Source organism: Geotrypetes seraphini, chromosome 4, assembly GCF_902459505.1.
Source record: "Geotrypetes seraphini chromosome 4, aGeoSer1.1, whole genome shotgun sequence".
Lineage (NCBI taxonomy): Eukaryota > Metazoa > Chordata > Amphibia > Gymnophiona > Dermophiidae > Geotrypetes > Geotrypetes seraphini.
The window spans coordinates 137,058,770-137,075,935 of record NC_047087.1 but is presented as its reverse complement, the minus strand read 5'-3'; the positions used below and the strand labels follow the sequence as shown (position 1 = coordinate 137,075,935).

The following is a 17,166-nucleotide window of genomic DNA, read 5'->3' as shown; positions in this document are numbered from 1 at the left end:
GCAAGCAGGAGAGACTCATGTAAAAGGTGCGCTAAGGCCATATTTACCACAGCTTTGTAAAAACACAAGAATGGCACTGATATAGATGTGGTAGTTCATTACAGTGAAATACTTTTAAAACCAATAGGAGGAAATATTTTTTCACTCAGAGAATAGTTAAGCTCTGGAACGCATTGCCAGAGGTTGTGGTAAGAGCGGATAGCGTAGCTAGTTTTAAGAAAGGTTTGTGTAGTGAAGCAATTCTAAAGCAAGGAAATGTTGGCACACTAACATTACTAAACCTTGTGACAGAATGCTGAATCATTCCCTCCCCCCTCTTGTCACAAGATACCCCTTTTTATTTAAGTAGTCCTTATGTTTTAGCTGACGATACCGTATGTCCTCGGCTATTTCCCTGGGTTGGTTGGTGTGTTTTTGGCTGAGTGTAGATGGTTGGTATGGATGGTTGGATGAGTGTTGTCCATACGTAGGATGGTAGGGGGTGCGATTCTTTGGGGGGGTTGTCCTCTTTGATGTTTGCTGAGCGGCATAAGAACACAGCTAGCTCAGCAGTCTCTCTGCTCTTTTTGCTATCTTTGGGGTACTGGGTGAACCTGCAGCTTCTGATGGACGAAGTCTCCCATGCGTGCGAAGTCAGTGCCCCGGAAATTGAGTACCTTTGTTTTTGTTTGTAATCTAGTGAAGCCTTTCTTAAGGTTAAACCATACCATGTTATGGTCACTGGTGGCTAGCGTTTCTCCCACCGAGACCTCCGAGATGCTTTCCCCGTTCGTAAGTACCAGATCCAGGATGGCCTGGGCCCTAGTGGGTTCTAGTACCATTTGTTTGAGCCGTACTCCCTTCATGGACGTCAATATCCTCCTGCTATCACAAGTTGTCGCTGAGAGTGTGTTCCAGTCTACATCAGGCATGTTGAAGTCTCCTAACAGAACAACGTCCCCCCGTAAGGTGATATTCTCAATGTCTTCAATTAATTCTGTGTCCTTGTCCTCCGATTGTCTTGGAGGTCTGTATACCACACCAAGGTACAGGCATTTTTCTCCGCCTCTGGCCAGGTTTACCCAGATGGATTCCCCAGTATACTTGACATCCGCGATCCTGGTTGTCTTGATGTTCTCTTTGATGTAAAGTGCTACCCCTCCTCCTAACTTACCCTCTCTGTCTTGGCGAAGCAGGTTGTATCCTGGTATAGTTATAACCCACCCATTAGAGTCTGTGAACCATGTTTCGGATATTGCTACTACGTCAAGGTCTGCATTAACTATTTCTGTTTCCAGTTCTAGAAATTTATTCCCTAGGCTGCGTGCGTTAACATACATAGCTCTCCACTCTTTATGTTTAATAAGCTCCTGTAGAGAGCCACCCATTTGAGTTAAAGTGTCTCCTAGCGATTCTTTTGCAGTAAGAATCTTGATATCTATCACCGTTCCCATTTCACGAGATCAGTGGGATTGTCTTTTTAAATGTAATGATGAATTGCAAATTGCCTTAACAAATTACAATGGTCATATTTGTCAACATTATCCTAAAGATAAATGATTAATTCTGGTCGCAGAAGGCGTTTTGGATTTTCATTCTGCACTAAGCTTAACACCTATAATTAATGCTCTTACTATTTATACAAATGGTAGCAAGACACGCGGGGTCATGCATTGGACCCAAGAAAATACTCCTCGGGTCTTAATCACTACCCCACAACAATCCATTCAACGATCAGAAGTAGCTGTTGTTATTCTTGCCCTACAAACCTTTTCCCATTGTCCACTGAACCTGATCACAGACAATCTGTACATTCGTAATTTAATTTACCAGCTTCCTGGTGCCTACATAACCCCGTCAATTGATGACAATTTACTATCGTTGTTTCTTGAATTACGTTCTTTATTGTCAACACGTAAACACTCTCTCAGTGTATTCCATATTCGTAGTCATCAAAATCTTCCTGGAGTCCTTTCTACAGGAAATAATATTGCAGACACTGCAACCAAGAAAGTTTTTGCACAATTTACCACCCCCATAGACAGTCATGCATTCTTCCACCAAAATGCAAAGGCCTTGGTAAAAATGTTTAAAATTCCATTAAATCAAGCTACAACTATTGTTCAATCTTGCCCACAATGCTCACAGCTGCATTTGGCTGCTGAATATGGTGTAAACCCCAGGGGACTTGCAGTAAATCAAGTGTGGCAAATGTATGTCACACAATATCCTCCTTTTGGGAAATGGAAATATCTACACGTTACTACTGACACCTATTCTGGTTATCTTTAGGTGACAGAGCCTACGCTCAGTCGTGAATCACAGACTGGAAGGATCCGCGTAGTCAAACAGCTCCTGCTCCAATCATTGGCCAATAAATACGGCTTATTTGAAAAAAATTTTTAAACATATTTTTTTAAGCAATTTTTTAAGCAATTTAAAACTCTAACATCAATTAAAGAAATGTCTTGCATATGTGGTAGCCAGGATTTGAAAAAAGGACTTATCTCAAAGTTCAGCTTATTTTGACTGCCATTTGTGTCTTATTTTGCCGACGCGGCCACGTTTCGCGGGAATTTTAACATCCGCTGCGTCAGGGCCATCCAGACACTCAAAATCACAGGCTCACTAAAAAGTAAAGACACAAAAAGTTAAAACATTCACACTATTATACCAACGCTAAACCCACTAACACTTACATACTCACAACCATTCCACCCGTCACAAATTTTCAAACCAAATCAAGATGGCGACAACCCCAAATAAATAGCGTCAAAATGACGTCATGACGTCTAGCGCCCCCATCATCCAATGTGTGTCTTAAAGTCAGATGTGTGTCTTAAAGTGTACTCCTTATTATCATTCGGATTACAAAACATATCCGTACACAACATAAGACTACACATCTGACACCTCCCACAAGCTCTGTGACCCATCCATACCAAATCCCGTTCAGCATTAGGGGGCAAAGAGGGGCCCTCTTTGCCCCCTAATGCTGAACGGGATTTGGTATGGATGGGTCACAGAGCTTGTGGGAGGTGTCAGATGTGTAGTCTTATGTTGTGTACGGATATGTTTTGTAATCCGAATGATAATAAGGAGTACACTTTAAGACACACATCTGACTGTAAGACCTGTGGTGTGGTTTATGTTGTATTATGCCCTTGCAGGTTAGTTTACGTTGGGCAGACGTCCCGAAAATTCACCACACGTTTAACTGAGCATAAAAGTAATGTCAAAAATAAGGTACTTGGGGCCCCTTTAGCAAAACATTGCGTGGAGAAAGATCATGATTTTGGATCCCTACGGGCTCTAATATTGGAGGTGGTTACCCCGGGTAGGAGAGGGGGGGATTTTAGGAGATATTTGGCCCAAAGAGAACAGCGCTGGATTAACAGGCTGGATACATTGTGGCCAAAAGGTTTGAATAGATCGTATGAATGGCAACATTTCTATTAAAGTCGGTTATACTGTTGTAATTGGATGATGGGGGCGCTAGACGTCATGACGTCATTTTGACGCTATTTATTTGGGGTTGTCGCCATCTTGATTTGGTTTGAAAATTTGTGACGGGTGGAATGGTTGTGAGTATGTAAGTGTTAGTGGGTTTAGCGTTGGTATAATAGTGTGAATGTTTTAACTTTTTGTGTCTTTACTTTTTAGTGAGCCTGTGATTTTGAGTGTCTGGATGGCCCTGACGCAGCGGATGTTAAAATTCCCGCGAAACGTGGCCGCGTCGGCAAAATAAGACACAAATGGCAGTCAAAATAAGCTGAACTTTGAGATAAGTCCTTTTTTCAAATCCTGGCTACCACATATGCAAGACATTTCTTTAATTGATGTTAGAGTTTTAAATTGCTTAAAAAATTGCTTAAAAAAATATGTTTAAAAAATTTTTTCAAATAAGCCGTATTTATTGGCCAATGATTGGAGCAGGAGCTGTTTGACTACGCGGATCCTTCCAGTCTGTGATTCACGACTGAGCGTAGGCTCCGTTTCTGAGGCCTGAGTTCTTGGATAATACTGGGCTTTGTGTTGTGATATGTAGGTTCCAGTTTAAAGCAGTATTATATATAAAAGTTTTTTGGATTAGTTTATATGCTGCTGGGATAAATAGTGTTATCTTTAGGTGACGTCACAAACAACTAATCAAGTAATTAATCATATGTTACAATGTATTGCGGTTATGGGAAAGCCAAAAACTTTAAAAACAGATAATGGTGCTGCATATTCTTCCAATGCTTTTTCTGAATTTTGCTTACAATGGGATATCCAATTGATTCACGGTTTGCCTTATAATTCTACAGGACAAGCCATTGCAGAATGCGCAAATCGTACATTAAAATCATATGTATTAAAACAAAAACCAGTGAAATATGCTGTTCCTAATTTGAGACAGGTTCAAATGTCTTTATCCATTGTTTTATTCACTATTAACCATTTGAACTATTTTTCAGAGTACTCTGTACATGATAAACATCATCAAGTGGCAGTCCCGTTACCACAACCTTTGGTGCAATATAAACTGTCGCCTAATCCTGTTTGGCATGGCCCTGTTCCCTTGATAATCTGGGGACGGGGTTATGCTGCTGTTTTAACTCCTACAGGTCCTGTCTGGGTGCCTAGTAGACACGTTCAACCTGTACGATCATCTGCTGATACTCCTCCTGTTCCTATCTCAGAAACTACAGAAGAAGAATCCAACCTAAAATTACAATAATAATGTCATGGCATCAGCATCTGCAGACTCCCATTCCTGAATTTGATTTTATTTTACGACGACCTCAACAAATTCCCATACCACAGCAAGATAACCGGAAAAGAAAGCATTATTCCAAGTCTGCTCCTTTGACTTGGGGACATATTAAAAGCTTAAGTGATCAAGCCATTCTCACCTTAAAACAAAATGAAAAGAAAATGACTCCTGAAATCTTTCCTGCTGTTATATTTGCACAATTAACTAATAACTCTTTAATGATTGTTATCTGCTTGTTAACCTTTCTTAGTCTTCCTTTTTCTTCTGCTGAGGAATCATGGGAGCAAAGAATGCAATATAACATTTGGGAAAAGATAGCAGATATCTCAGGAAATGACAATTTCTGCTTACAACAGAGCATTGATGCTCACACCTTGTTAGGTTCTTGTTTAATTCCAGTATGTAAAGTGCCAGGGGGAACAGGAAATATTTCACAACTATGTTTATGTCATGGGGAAAAGTCATCCGAAAATTACCTTGGGATGCCATGACCATTTATACTCCCATTGTTGCAAATCATAAAAATCTATCATTGTGCTAGGGTAAAAAATTGTACAAATTGGATTAGCTTTATGGAACTGTTCGCATTTTGTAAATATTTCATATATAAATGCTCTCCTTTTCCTTCCTTCAGGATGATTTTGGACATATGGAAAATGAAAATGGAATTATATTCCTGCTAATTTATCGTACAACACACAATGCTGCCTTAGTAGATTAGTAGCAGCCTTAGTAAATAAAAAGCAATTGATTAATTCAAAAAATACAAAGAAAAATGCTCTCTCTTTAACCTCCGATAGTTACATCCTCAATGACCAATGTGATAGTAATGTTGACTCGCTATCAAAAGCAGAATATATCTCCTTGGCAGTTTCTTTAATTGGAGTACCTGGATTAGCATTATATAATCATAAAACTTTATCTCGATTGGCTTGTGCATTGGCAAAAAATATCAATCATACCTCACAAGCACTTAACTTGTTAAATCAAGAACAAAATGAAATACGTACAGCTGTGTTAGACAACAGAGCAGCCATAGATTATTTATTATTATTATTATATCATCAGGATTGTGAAACCATTAAAAATGTGTTGTTTTAATCTAACAGATAACAGTAATCGTATAGAAGAACAAATTCAGCAACTACATAATTTGGCCTCTAATATTCGTCAAAATATCTTACCAGAGTGGTGGAAAGTTTTATGATCTTGGTTACCATCCGGCCAATGGTTCTGAGTCATTTTGCAGTATCTACCGTATTTTCACGCATATAACGCGCGCGTTATACGCGTTTTTACCTACCGCGCATACCCCTCGCGCGTTATATGCGTGAGCGCGGTATACAAAAGTTTTTAAACATAGTTCCCACCCCGCCCGACGTCCGATTCACCCCCCCAGCAGGACCGCTCGCACCCCCACCCCGAACGACCGCTCGCACGCGCTCCCACCCGCACCCGCATCCACGATCGGAGCAAGAGGGAGCCCAAGCCCTCTTGCCTGGCCGACTCCCTGACGTCCGATACATCCCCCCCGGCAGGACCACTCGCACCCCCACCCCGAACGACCGCTCGCACGCGCTCCCACCCGCACCCGCATCCACGATCGGAGCAAGAGGGAGCCCAAGCCCTCTTGCCCGGCCGACTCCCCGACGTCCGATACATCCCCCCCCCCGGCAGGACCACTCGCACCCCCACCCCGAACGACCGCTCGCACGCGCTCCCACCCGCACCCACGATCGGAGCAAGAGGGAGCCCAAGCCCTCTTGCCCGGCCGACTCCCCGACGTCCGATACATCCCCCCCCCGGCAGGACCACTCGCACCCCCACCCCGAAGGACCGCCGACTTCCCGACAATATCGGGCCAGAAGGGAGCCCAAACCCTCCTGGCCACGGCGACCCCCTAACCCCACCCCGCACTACATTACGGGCAGGAGGGATCCCAGGCCTTCCTGCCCTCGACGCAAACCCCCCTCCCCCCCCAACGACCGCTCCCCCCAAGAACCTCCGACCGCCCCCCCAGCCGACCCGCGACCCCCCTGGCCGACCCCCACGACCCCCCCACCCCCCTTCCCTGTACCTTTGGTAGTTGGCCGGACAGACGGGAGCCAAACCCGCCTGTCCGGCAGGCAGCCAACGAAGGAATGAGGCCGGATTGGCCCATCCGTCCTAAAGCTCCGCCTACTGGTGGGGCCTAAGGCGCGTGGGCCAATCAGAATAGGCCCTGGAGCCTTAGGTCCCACCTGGGGGCGCGGCCTGAGGCACATGGGCCCAACCCGACCATGTGCCTCAGGCCGCGCCCCCAGGTGGGACCTAAGGCTCCAGGGCCTATTCTGATTGGCCCACGCGCCTTAGGCCCCACCAGTAGGCGGAGCTTTAGGACGGATGGGCCAATCCGGCCTCATTCCTTCGTTGGCTGCCTGCCGGACAGGCGGGTTTGGCTCCCGTCTGTCCGGCCAACTACCAAAGGTACAGGGAAGGGGGGTGGGGGGGTCGTGGGGGTCGGCCAGGGGGGTCGCGGGTCGGCTGGGGGGGCGGTCGGAGGTTCTTGGGGGGGCGGTCGTTGGGGGGGGAGGGGGGTTTGCGTCGAGGGCAGGAGGGCCTGGGATCCCTCCTGCCCGTAATGTAGTGCGGGGTGGGGTTAGGGGGTCGCCGTGGCCAGGAGGGTTTGGGCTCCCTCCTGGCCCGATATTGTTGGGGAGTCGGCGGTCCTTCGGGGTGGGGGTGCGAGTGGTCCTGCCGCGGGGGGGATGTATCGGACGTCGGGGGGGGCATCAGGCTTTCAGGATGGGGACAGACCTTCAAGGGGGGACAGGACTTCAAGGGGGGACAGTGCACGGAAAGTCAGGGGGGGTGAACGGAGAGTCGGGACAGCGCATGGAAAGTCAGGGCAGTGCACGAAAGTCAGGGGGGGTGAACTGAGAGTCGGGACAGCGCACGGAAAGTCAGGGCAGTGCACGGAAGTCAGGGGGGTGAACGGAGAGTCGGGACAGCGCACGGAAAGTCAGGGCGGGCGAAAGGAGCGTCGGGCATCATGCGCGGTATACCCGTGAGCGCGGTATACAAAAGTTTTTGTACATATCATCGTGATTTCTGCGCGCTATACCCGTGTGCGCGTTTTACACGGGTGCGCGTTATTTGCGTGAAAATACGGTACTCATTGGAATAGGTCTTTTGATTACTTTCTGTTGTTTTGTTCAATGCCTGCCTTCTTTGTTTACCTTATGCATAAATCCATGTCATGGTCAATATCGCAAATTATCTCGATCAGACTTGCCTTACCTCTATAAGGCTCTTAAAAATAATAACAAAAGAGGAAATGTAGTTAAGCAATTCTAAAGCAAGGAAATGTTGGCACACTAATATTACTAAACCTTGTGACAGAATGCTGAATCATTCCCTCCCCCCTCTTGTCACAAGATACCCCTTTTTATTTAAGTAGTCCTTATATGGAAAAATACAACAGCAGACAGGCATCTAACACGTGTTGAGTTTGAGGGTAATCACGCTGTAAATGCATGGTATTGTAACCTTTAGAATGTACTCAGATTTCACATGAGACTGTATCCACCAATCATAAGATATGTAAACAAGGGAGTTACTTTGATGTAATCAGCAAAGAAACACAATAAAAGGGAACAGGACTTTCCAAAGGGAACGTCTCCGAACTTGACTCCTGTGTGCAGTCTCATCCCTACAGGTTTGGACAATTTCCTGGAGGAAAAGTCCATAGTCTGATATTGAGAAAGACAAAGTGGAAGCTACTGCTTGCCTTGGATTGGTAGCATGGAATGTTGCTACTCTTTGGGGTTCCAGAATCTTTTTTTACACTTTGAGATTCAGGAATCTTGCTATTCTTTAGGATCCTATTAGCCAGCATGGAATTCTGGTAAAGATGTCTCCCAAATTCTGTCCATTGTTCGACCTTCTCGGCCTGGAAGAACTGTAGTGTAGACTTTAGAAGGAGCTGATTTCTTGAGAGTGGATTCAACCACAAGAGATTGATGTGAAAGTTGATGCTTATCAAATCCAGGAATGGAAATGATTTTGTACTGAGAATCCAGCTTCCTAGGAGCAGCCAGAACAGAATAAGGAGACTCCCAATTCTTAGGGAGAGTTTCTTTCAGTATACCATGCAAAGGAAGCTTGAGAAGCTCCTTAGGATGTTTATAGTCCATAGTTTCTAGAAACTCCTCTAAATATTTGGAGTCTGATTCCAATTTCACAGCCATGTCTTTACTCATCTGCCTGATAAATTGAGTAAATGAGACCAACTCAGAAGGAGAAGGTTCTCTGTGAGAAGTGGTATGAGGAGAAAACTCTGCCTAAGAATCTTAAGCCTCTGTAGAAGATGGAGATGCACCCTGGTTAGAATCCAGATGAAGATCTGAATCTACCAGAATTGAAGGAGAATGGTACTGCCGTTTGGCTCAGTATCGGTCCAATGGAACAGGCGAGGGAGACTTCTTATGCTTGTCTGAGCGTTTGGGAGAAATATGCCTGGACTTCGAAGAATGCTTGCCAGACTTAGATGAAGCAAGGCATGGAGACAAATGCCTGGAATGACTGGAGCAAGTTACAGAAGAATGAGGCTTCTTATGTGGACGCCTTGGAGAAGGAGATCAATACCTTGAAGATCGATGCATTGTAGGAGATTGGTACCTTGAAGAATGATGTCGAGAAGCATGGCTCGATGACGATGATCGGTGCAGAGATTGGCACAGTACCAATGAGGTAGTGGTGGGACCAGCATCTCGCATAGGGCGACGCTCATGCTGGGCTGGTACCGGAGGAGCCTACATGGGGGTGACAAGTTGGAACATATCCCCAAACTCCAACTGAGAGCATCGAGCTTCTCTCTCAAAGCCTGTACCGATACCTGTGGCTTGGGTGCCGCAGTTTGCTCCGGAAATGATGACATGGATGAATATGCACCCCTCGAAGTTGAAGCGAGCCGCATTAAAGGTCTCTGCTTTGTCGGTACGACTAGACTCGATGCCTTAGTGGCCCGAGACACTGTGGTGACTTCTTAGCTGGCTTACCTGATGGACACTGACATGGAAGCTGGTACCCCAATGGCAATGCTTTTGATGTCGATGGCTTAGACAGTGTTGAAGGTACTTGTGATGTATCCATGGTTCTGAAAAGAAGTCTTTGCTGTAAAAGGCGGCTCTTTATGGAATGCTTCTGAAGCGTCAAACAGCACATACAAGACTCCAAGCAATGGTCCAGGCCAAGGCACTGAATACACTACTTATGTGGGTCAGTTAGGGAAATAGTGCGCTGGCACCTGCCGCACTTTTTAAAACCAGTTAATGGGTAGGGGACATGGAAGGGAAAACCACCTCAGTCAAATCAAACCCCGAGGGCTGAGGCGAAGGCAAAAGGCATGCGCGGTGTGGTCAGTTGCAAACTTTCTAAAGTTCTTAAAGTGCAAGAGCACTTTAGCAGCTGTCCGTACTGGGGCTCCGTGGATGATGCGAGAATATGCTGCCTGAACTAAATGAATTCTTTGCTTTGGTCTTTACTAAGGTGGATTTAATCTGTGTTTGATCACTATTCCAAATCTGGCTTATAAATCTGGGGTGAAAATAAACATTTAAGCAAAAACAGGTTAAGAGAGCTACCTTGCCAGAAACAGTATTCAGGGTGATGATACTGAAGAACTGAAAGAAATCTCAGGGAATCTGGAAGATGCAATAGACCAAAACAAATTTTAAAAAGAGTACAAATCATCTGGACTGGTTAAAAGAACTCAAAAATGAAATTGCAGATCAACTACTGGTAATCTTTAATCTATCATTAAAATTGCTCATCATACCTGAAGGTGGCCAATGTTTTAAAAAGGGTTCTAGGAGTGATCCAGGAAATAGACTGGCAAGCCTAACATCAGTATTGGTTAAAATAGTAGAAACTATTATTTTAAAAATGTGGATAAAAGTAAGCTGGTTGATGTGGTATAACTAAATTGTAAGATAAAATTATGGATAAAATTGTATGTATATGGTTTTAAACTGTTTTATTTGTCCCCCCCCAAATTATTATTGTTATACGCATTGAAAATACTTGATATTGCGTTTAAATCAAAATCTCAATAAACTTGAAACTTGTAAGAAAGCTTTTGACAAACTCCCTCATGAGAGACTCCTGAGAAAATTACAAAGCCATGGAATAAGAGGCAGTTTTCTGTTGTGAACTGGCTAAAAGATAGAAAACAGAGTGTAGGTTTAAATAGCCAAGTCTCTCAATGGAGGAAGGGGAGTAGTGGCACGTGGCAAGAATTTGTACTGGGACAGATGCTTTTTTTTTTTTTTTAACATATTTATAAATAATTTGAAAATAAGAATGATGTTATGTTACGTCGAATTTCTAGACCGCATAACCATTAGTTCGATGAGGTTTACAAAATATTACAATATGAGAGAGTATGACAAGAGGAAATGGGATATTCATGTGGGATCTCTAGGAGAGTAAGAATCAGGGAGTGTGTCATTGGTATGGGCAGACTCGATGGGCTATAGCCCTTTTCTGCCGTCAATTTCTATGTTTCTATGTTTCTATGATCTAATTTGACAAAAATTTTGAAAAAAGGAAAGTACATAAGCACATAAGCAATGCCTCCACTGGGTCAGACCCGAGGTCCATCGTGCCCAACAGCCCGTTCACGCGGCGGCCCAACAGGTCCAGGACCTGTGCAGTAATCCTCTATCTATACCCTCTATCCCCTTTTCCAGCAGGAAATTGTCCAATCCTTTCTTGAACCCCTGTACCGTACTCTGCCTTATTACGCCCTCTGGAAGTGAATTCCAGGTGTCCACCACACGTTGGGTATAGAAAAACTTCCTAGCATTCGTTTTGAATCTGTCCCCTTTCAACTTTTCCGAATGCCCTCTTGTTCTTTTATGTTTTGAAAGTTTGAAGAATCTGTCCCTCTCTACTCTCTCTATGCCCTTCATGATCTTGTAAGTCTCTATCATGTCTCCTCTGAGTCTCCGCTTTTCCAGGGAGAAGAGCCCCAGTTTCTCCAACCTTTCAGTGTATGAAAGGTTTTCCATGCCTTTAATCATTCGTGTCGCTCTCCTCTGGACTCTCTCAAGTATTGCCATATCCTTCTTAAGGTACGGTGACCAATATTGGACACAGTACTCCAGTACTGAAATGTCCATAAGAGTAGGATGTAAGCAGCAATAAATGAAAATCTTTATCATAAAGAGCTGCTTGGTATGAGAGAGTATACTCAAAGTATTTCTTACTTTTACATCACTTGACTGATGGAAAAGTAAAAAGAGCATGTGTTTTTCTACTTATGTGACACTATAAGGAACTTATCAGCTAAGTACGACGGAGCTAAACCAAAGGCAACTTTATAACATAAGCAATTCAGTTTGAAAATTACCCGAGCCTCAAAGGGTAGCCAATGTAATTCACAGTAGTAAGGTGTCAAGTGATCGTATTTCTTCAGACCGCAAATCTGCTTCACCGCTGTGTTTTGAATCAATCTCAGTCTGGCAATATTTTTCTTAGTACTTGTCAAGTAAACAATGTTACAATAGTCCAGAAGACTCAACAGCAATGACTGGATTAGAATTTGAAAGCCACAGCTTCAAAATAGGATCTGATAGTGCACAATTTAGAACATAAGAATTGCCACTGCTGGGTCAGACCAGTGGTCCATCATGCCCAGCAGCCAGCTCACGCGGTGGCCCTCCAGTCAAAGACCAGCGCCCTAACTGAGACCAGCCCAACCTGCGCATGTTCTTGCTCAGCAGGAACTTGTCTAACTTTGTCTTGAATCCCTGGAGGGTGCTTTCCCCTATGACAGATTCCGGAACAGCGTTCCAGTTTTCTACCACTCTCTGGGTGAAGAACTTCCTTACATTTGTACGGAATCTATCCCCTTTCAATTTTAGAGAGTGCCCTCTCGTTCTCCCTACATTGAAGAAGGTGAATAACCTGTCCTTATCTACTAAGTCTATCCCCTTCAGTACCTTGAATGTTTCGATCATATTCCCTCTCAATCTCCTCTGTTCGAGGGAGAAGAGGCCCAGTTTCTCTAATCTTTCACAGTACGGCAGCTCCTCCAACCCCTTAACCATCTTAGTCGCTCTTCTCTGGACCCTTTCGAGTAGTACCATGTCCTTCTTCATGTACGGCGACCACTGCTGGACACAGTACTCCAGGTGAGGGCGCACCATGGCCCAGTACAGCGGCATGATAACCTTCTCCGATCTGTCCGTGATCCCCTTCTTTATCATTCCTAGCTTTCTGTTCGCCCTTTTTGCTGTCGCCACACATTGCATGAACGGCTTCATCGACTTGTCTATCAGAACTTCCAAGTCCCCTTCCTGGGAGGTCTCTCCAAGTACCGCCCCGGATATCCTGTATTCGTGTAGGAGGTTTTTGTTACCGATATGCATCACTTTACACTTATCCACGTTGAACCTCTTCTGCCATGTCGATGCCCATTCCTCGAGCCTGATTATGTCACATTACAGATCTTCGCAATCCCCCTGCGTCTTCACTACTCTGAATAACTTTGTATCGTCCACAAATTTAATCACCTCGCTCGTCGTACCTATGTTCAGATTGTTTATAAAGATGTTGAAGAGCACAGGTCCAAGCACCGAGCCCTGCGGCACCCCACTGGTGATGCTCTTCCAGTCCGAGTATTGTCTATTTACCCCAACTCTCTGTTTCCTATGCTCCAGCCAGTTTTTAATCCACGTGAGTATTTTACCCTCAATTCCATGGCTCGCAATTTTCCGAAGTAGTCGTTCATGCGGAACCTTGTCGAACGCGTTCTGAAAGTCCAGACATACAATGTCGACCGGGTCGTCCTTGTCTATCTGCCTATTTACTCCCATTAGGTATAATAACCCTTTTGAACCATAGCATCAATCTGGTTCTTCACGGTCAAACATTGATCGAAAACAACTCCCAGTATTCTAATTGTAGGACATATTGAGAATGTCATTAAATTGAGCTTTATTGATGGTTCGTGGGAGATCTTTTGTGAAGAGTCAAAGATGAATTTAATTTAATTTGATTTGATTTAAATTTAAATTCCTGAATCCAGGAGTCTATCAGATTCAACACTGACTCAATGGATTTTAGTACTTTTGGATAGAGCTGCACTACAAGGAATAATTATTGTGATATCGTCAGCATAGCTGAAGAGCTTTATACCCAAATCACTCAATAAATGGCCTAGCAAGGAAAGATACACATTAAACAATGAGTGAGGTGATCAAATTTAGAGGACAGAAAACTATTCAAAGTTGTTAAATCATATGTGGACTGCATGAAATTGCAGAATGACTTTGGGAGACTGAAGACTGGGCAACCAAACGGAAGATGAAATTTCATGTGGCAAGAACAAATTGATGCACACTGGGAAGAATAAAAAATTATAGCTACATAATGCTAGATTTCCACATTAGGAGTCACTGCCGAGGAAAATGATTTAGAAGCCATTGTGGACAATATAACGAAATAATCTGCCCGGTGTGTGACAGCGATCAGAAAAGCAAACAGGAATTATTAGGAAAGGAATAGAGAATAAAACATAGAAGACCATAATGTCTCTGTATTGCTCCATGGTGAGGCTGCAGCCTGACTGTTATGTTAAATTCTGGTCTACCACATCTCAGAAAAGATGGAACTAGAAAAGGTACAAAAAAGAACAACCAAAATGATTAAGGGATGGGAATTATATTAGGAAAGGCAGGTTAGGGCTCCTTAGTTTGGAGAAGAGACATCTAAGGGGACACATGACTGAAGTCTATAAAATCCTGAAAGGAGTGGAACACGTAAACATAAATTGTTTATTCTTTCAAAAAGTACAAAGACTAGAGGACACGCCATGAAATTACATAGTAGCACATTTAAACTAAACAGAATTAATTTTTTTCACTTAAGAATAATTAAAGCTTTGGATTTACTAAAAAAGCAGTTAGTTTAGCTGGGTTTAAAAAAGGTTTGGATAAGTTCTTGGAGATAAAGTTCATAAACTGTTAAGGTAGTCAAGGGGAAAGCCACTGCTTCTCTGGGGTTGGAAGCATTGAATCTTGCTACTTCTTAGGATTATGCCATGTACTTGTGACTTGGATTGGTTACTGGTAGAAGCAGGACATTTGGGCTAGAATGGACATTTGATCTGAATCAGTATGACAATCCTTATGTTCTTAAGAAATCTTCAAATCACCTAGTCACTTGGGCATCTAAAATATGGGATCTGGTACAGATGGCATTATCTCTCATCCAAACAAGAATGCTAGTGTGCTGCCACCATCAACCCAAGGCTAGAGGGGCAGCTGCAGATCCTGCAGCAGCCTGCCAAAGGGAAGTAAGATTAGGAACAGGTAGAGGAGAGAAGAAAATTAGAGTTATGTAGACATTATGAGGAAAGCCAAAAGCAAAATGTGGCAAAAAAGTATAAAATACCAACTGACTCAACAGTTGAACAATTGCTGGCTAATATGTAGCTGTTTAGGTCTCCTTTGCTGGAGAATTGAAAGCAATTGCTAAACTTAACCCAGGTAAAAGAACAAAGTAGTGAATAGCACTAACCAACCCAGTAAATAAACATGCTCCAGAAAACATTACGAGTGTAAAATTTATCCTAACCTGAAACTTTTCCACTTTTAGTACCACAAGACATGATAAATTTGTAGCTTTACACAAATCTATACAATAGGATCAGCAAAAAATATGCACAGAAATAATGTATACAGTACTGGATTCAACCATACCAATTTGAAAGAAAGGTTTACACATCACTTTAAAGAAAAACTTGATAAAGTTTTCTTGCAAAAAGACAAAAAACAAACCAAAGGAGGAGGGGAGCATACAAGAGAAAAAGTCTTTTAAAAGGAAATATTATTTTGACCCTGCATTAAAAAAAAATTTGGCTTGGCAGTTCCATTCGTGAATCTGTCTATAAATATTATTATTCCCACTGTATCACAGCTGCTGCTGTATCCGCAGATATACAGTGGGAAATTGAGATACATCATCACAGAATTATAATTTATCTTCCTAGTAGATTGTGCGAGTATAAATATTATTAGCCATGTTAATATGGAAAAAGCCATCACTTATTCAATGACAATGAGCCATAAAAATTTTCGTTTTACTTTCCGAGATGTCAAATATTTCACAATGCTGTGTTCAGTAAACCTTGGTCTAATTCAGCACAGTTATCGATGATAATACAAAAATCACTTAAATATTATTTCATATATCTAAAGTTGCTAAAATGCTGCAAAGAAAAAGAAACATTTATTCTTACGTATCTATACGCCTTGTGGAGGTCTCTATCTCTCTTCTTCACAAATCCCAGATCCAAATGATCACAGTTTTTATATAGACAGCATAAAACTGTTTCTGGACGAGAACATATAATTGATACAGAAAACAAAATACAGATAGGACCATACTGTACAAACCATCACACGGCTACAACTAATAAATGTCTACTGTACACAACAATAACGCCAACAGATCCTCGCAGTTGTAGGAGCCCAACTGATGGACTCAGATCAGGGGCGGATAGCGTGAGATTTTTATCATCACACACAGAATTTGCCGGGTTTTGCTTTATTCTGAAAATAGGAGGGAGACAGAGAACTTAAGACACTTACTTCAAGTTTTCCTTTATCTATGGTAGCATTAGCGAAGACGAATCCTTCCCATCATTAGGGCGACCATATCCTGTCCTAGGTCAACCAATTCCGGTGGAAAGCAAAGGCAGTTGCGGAAAGGTTCCGGGTGAGGAGCGTATGCAGAAGCCGTTTCTGCTGTGCTCAGTCAGTGGCAGACTATGAGGTGGGAGGGTTCCCTTTTATTTCTTCTTCTTCAAACATTTTATTAACCAACAAAGATTCATATTTACAAATTATAACGTTGATCAAAGAAAAAAAAGTTTAAATAAATTATACAAATCAAATATAATGACTTTTACGAAATAAGATGTCTATAGGAGTAATGTATCCAAGGGTTGCCAAAGTTGCAATTTTATGGGGTCTTTTACTAACGATTAGTGCGTTATCTACAGCAGGGTCAATAGGAATAAAATAGATCCTATGGGAGATAACTTGCGCTAAACTTTAGTCAGTGTCTAGCGCAGTGTCCCGCAAACTTTCTTGAGCTGCGGCACACTAAAGGTTGTGGCCACAGCTTGAAGCACCCAGAAGTACCGTGTTAGCCAGAGGGTCAGAGAGAAAGAGAGGCGATGGCGACGGCTGATTGCCTACAGGACGTCTTGCTGCGAGAGGCGCATCCTGCAGGCGGTCAGCCAGTGCCGGCGCTTCTCCTTCTCCCCATTGTGCTGAATCTTAGGAGTTTGTGATATAGTGGTCTAGGGTTGCCATATGGCTGCAGAAAAAAAAGAGGACGGATTAAGACATCCGGGTTATACTTCCATTGCTTTCAAT

The 17,166-nt window shown here is 43.1% G+C and overlaps 1 protein-coding gene across 2 annotated transcripts in view; it reads right to left on the bottom strand.

Moving 5' to 3' along the window:
- The window catches only part of NFKBIL1 (NFKB inhibitor like 1), a 41,131-nt gene extending 24,434 nt beyond the window's left edge, over positions 1–16,697 (bottom strand). The window contains exon 1 of one of the 2 annotated variants that reach the window (XM_033941533.1): positions 16,375–16,697. The gene's annotated coding sequence lies outside the window, so the exon portion shown is untranslated. Of the gene's footprint in view, positions 1–16,022; positions 16,339–16,374 lie in introns of those variants that run through there. The other variant, XM_033941534.1, reaches the window with a different exon arrangement.
- Between the last annotated feature and the right edge of the window lie 469 nt (positions 16,698–17,166).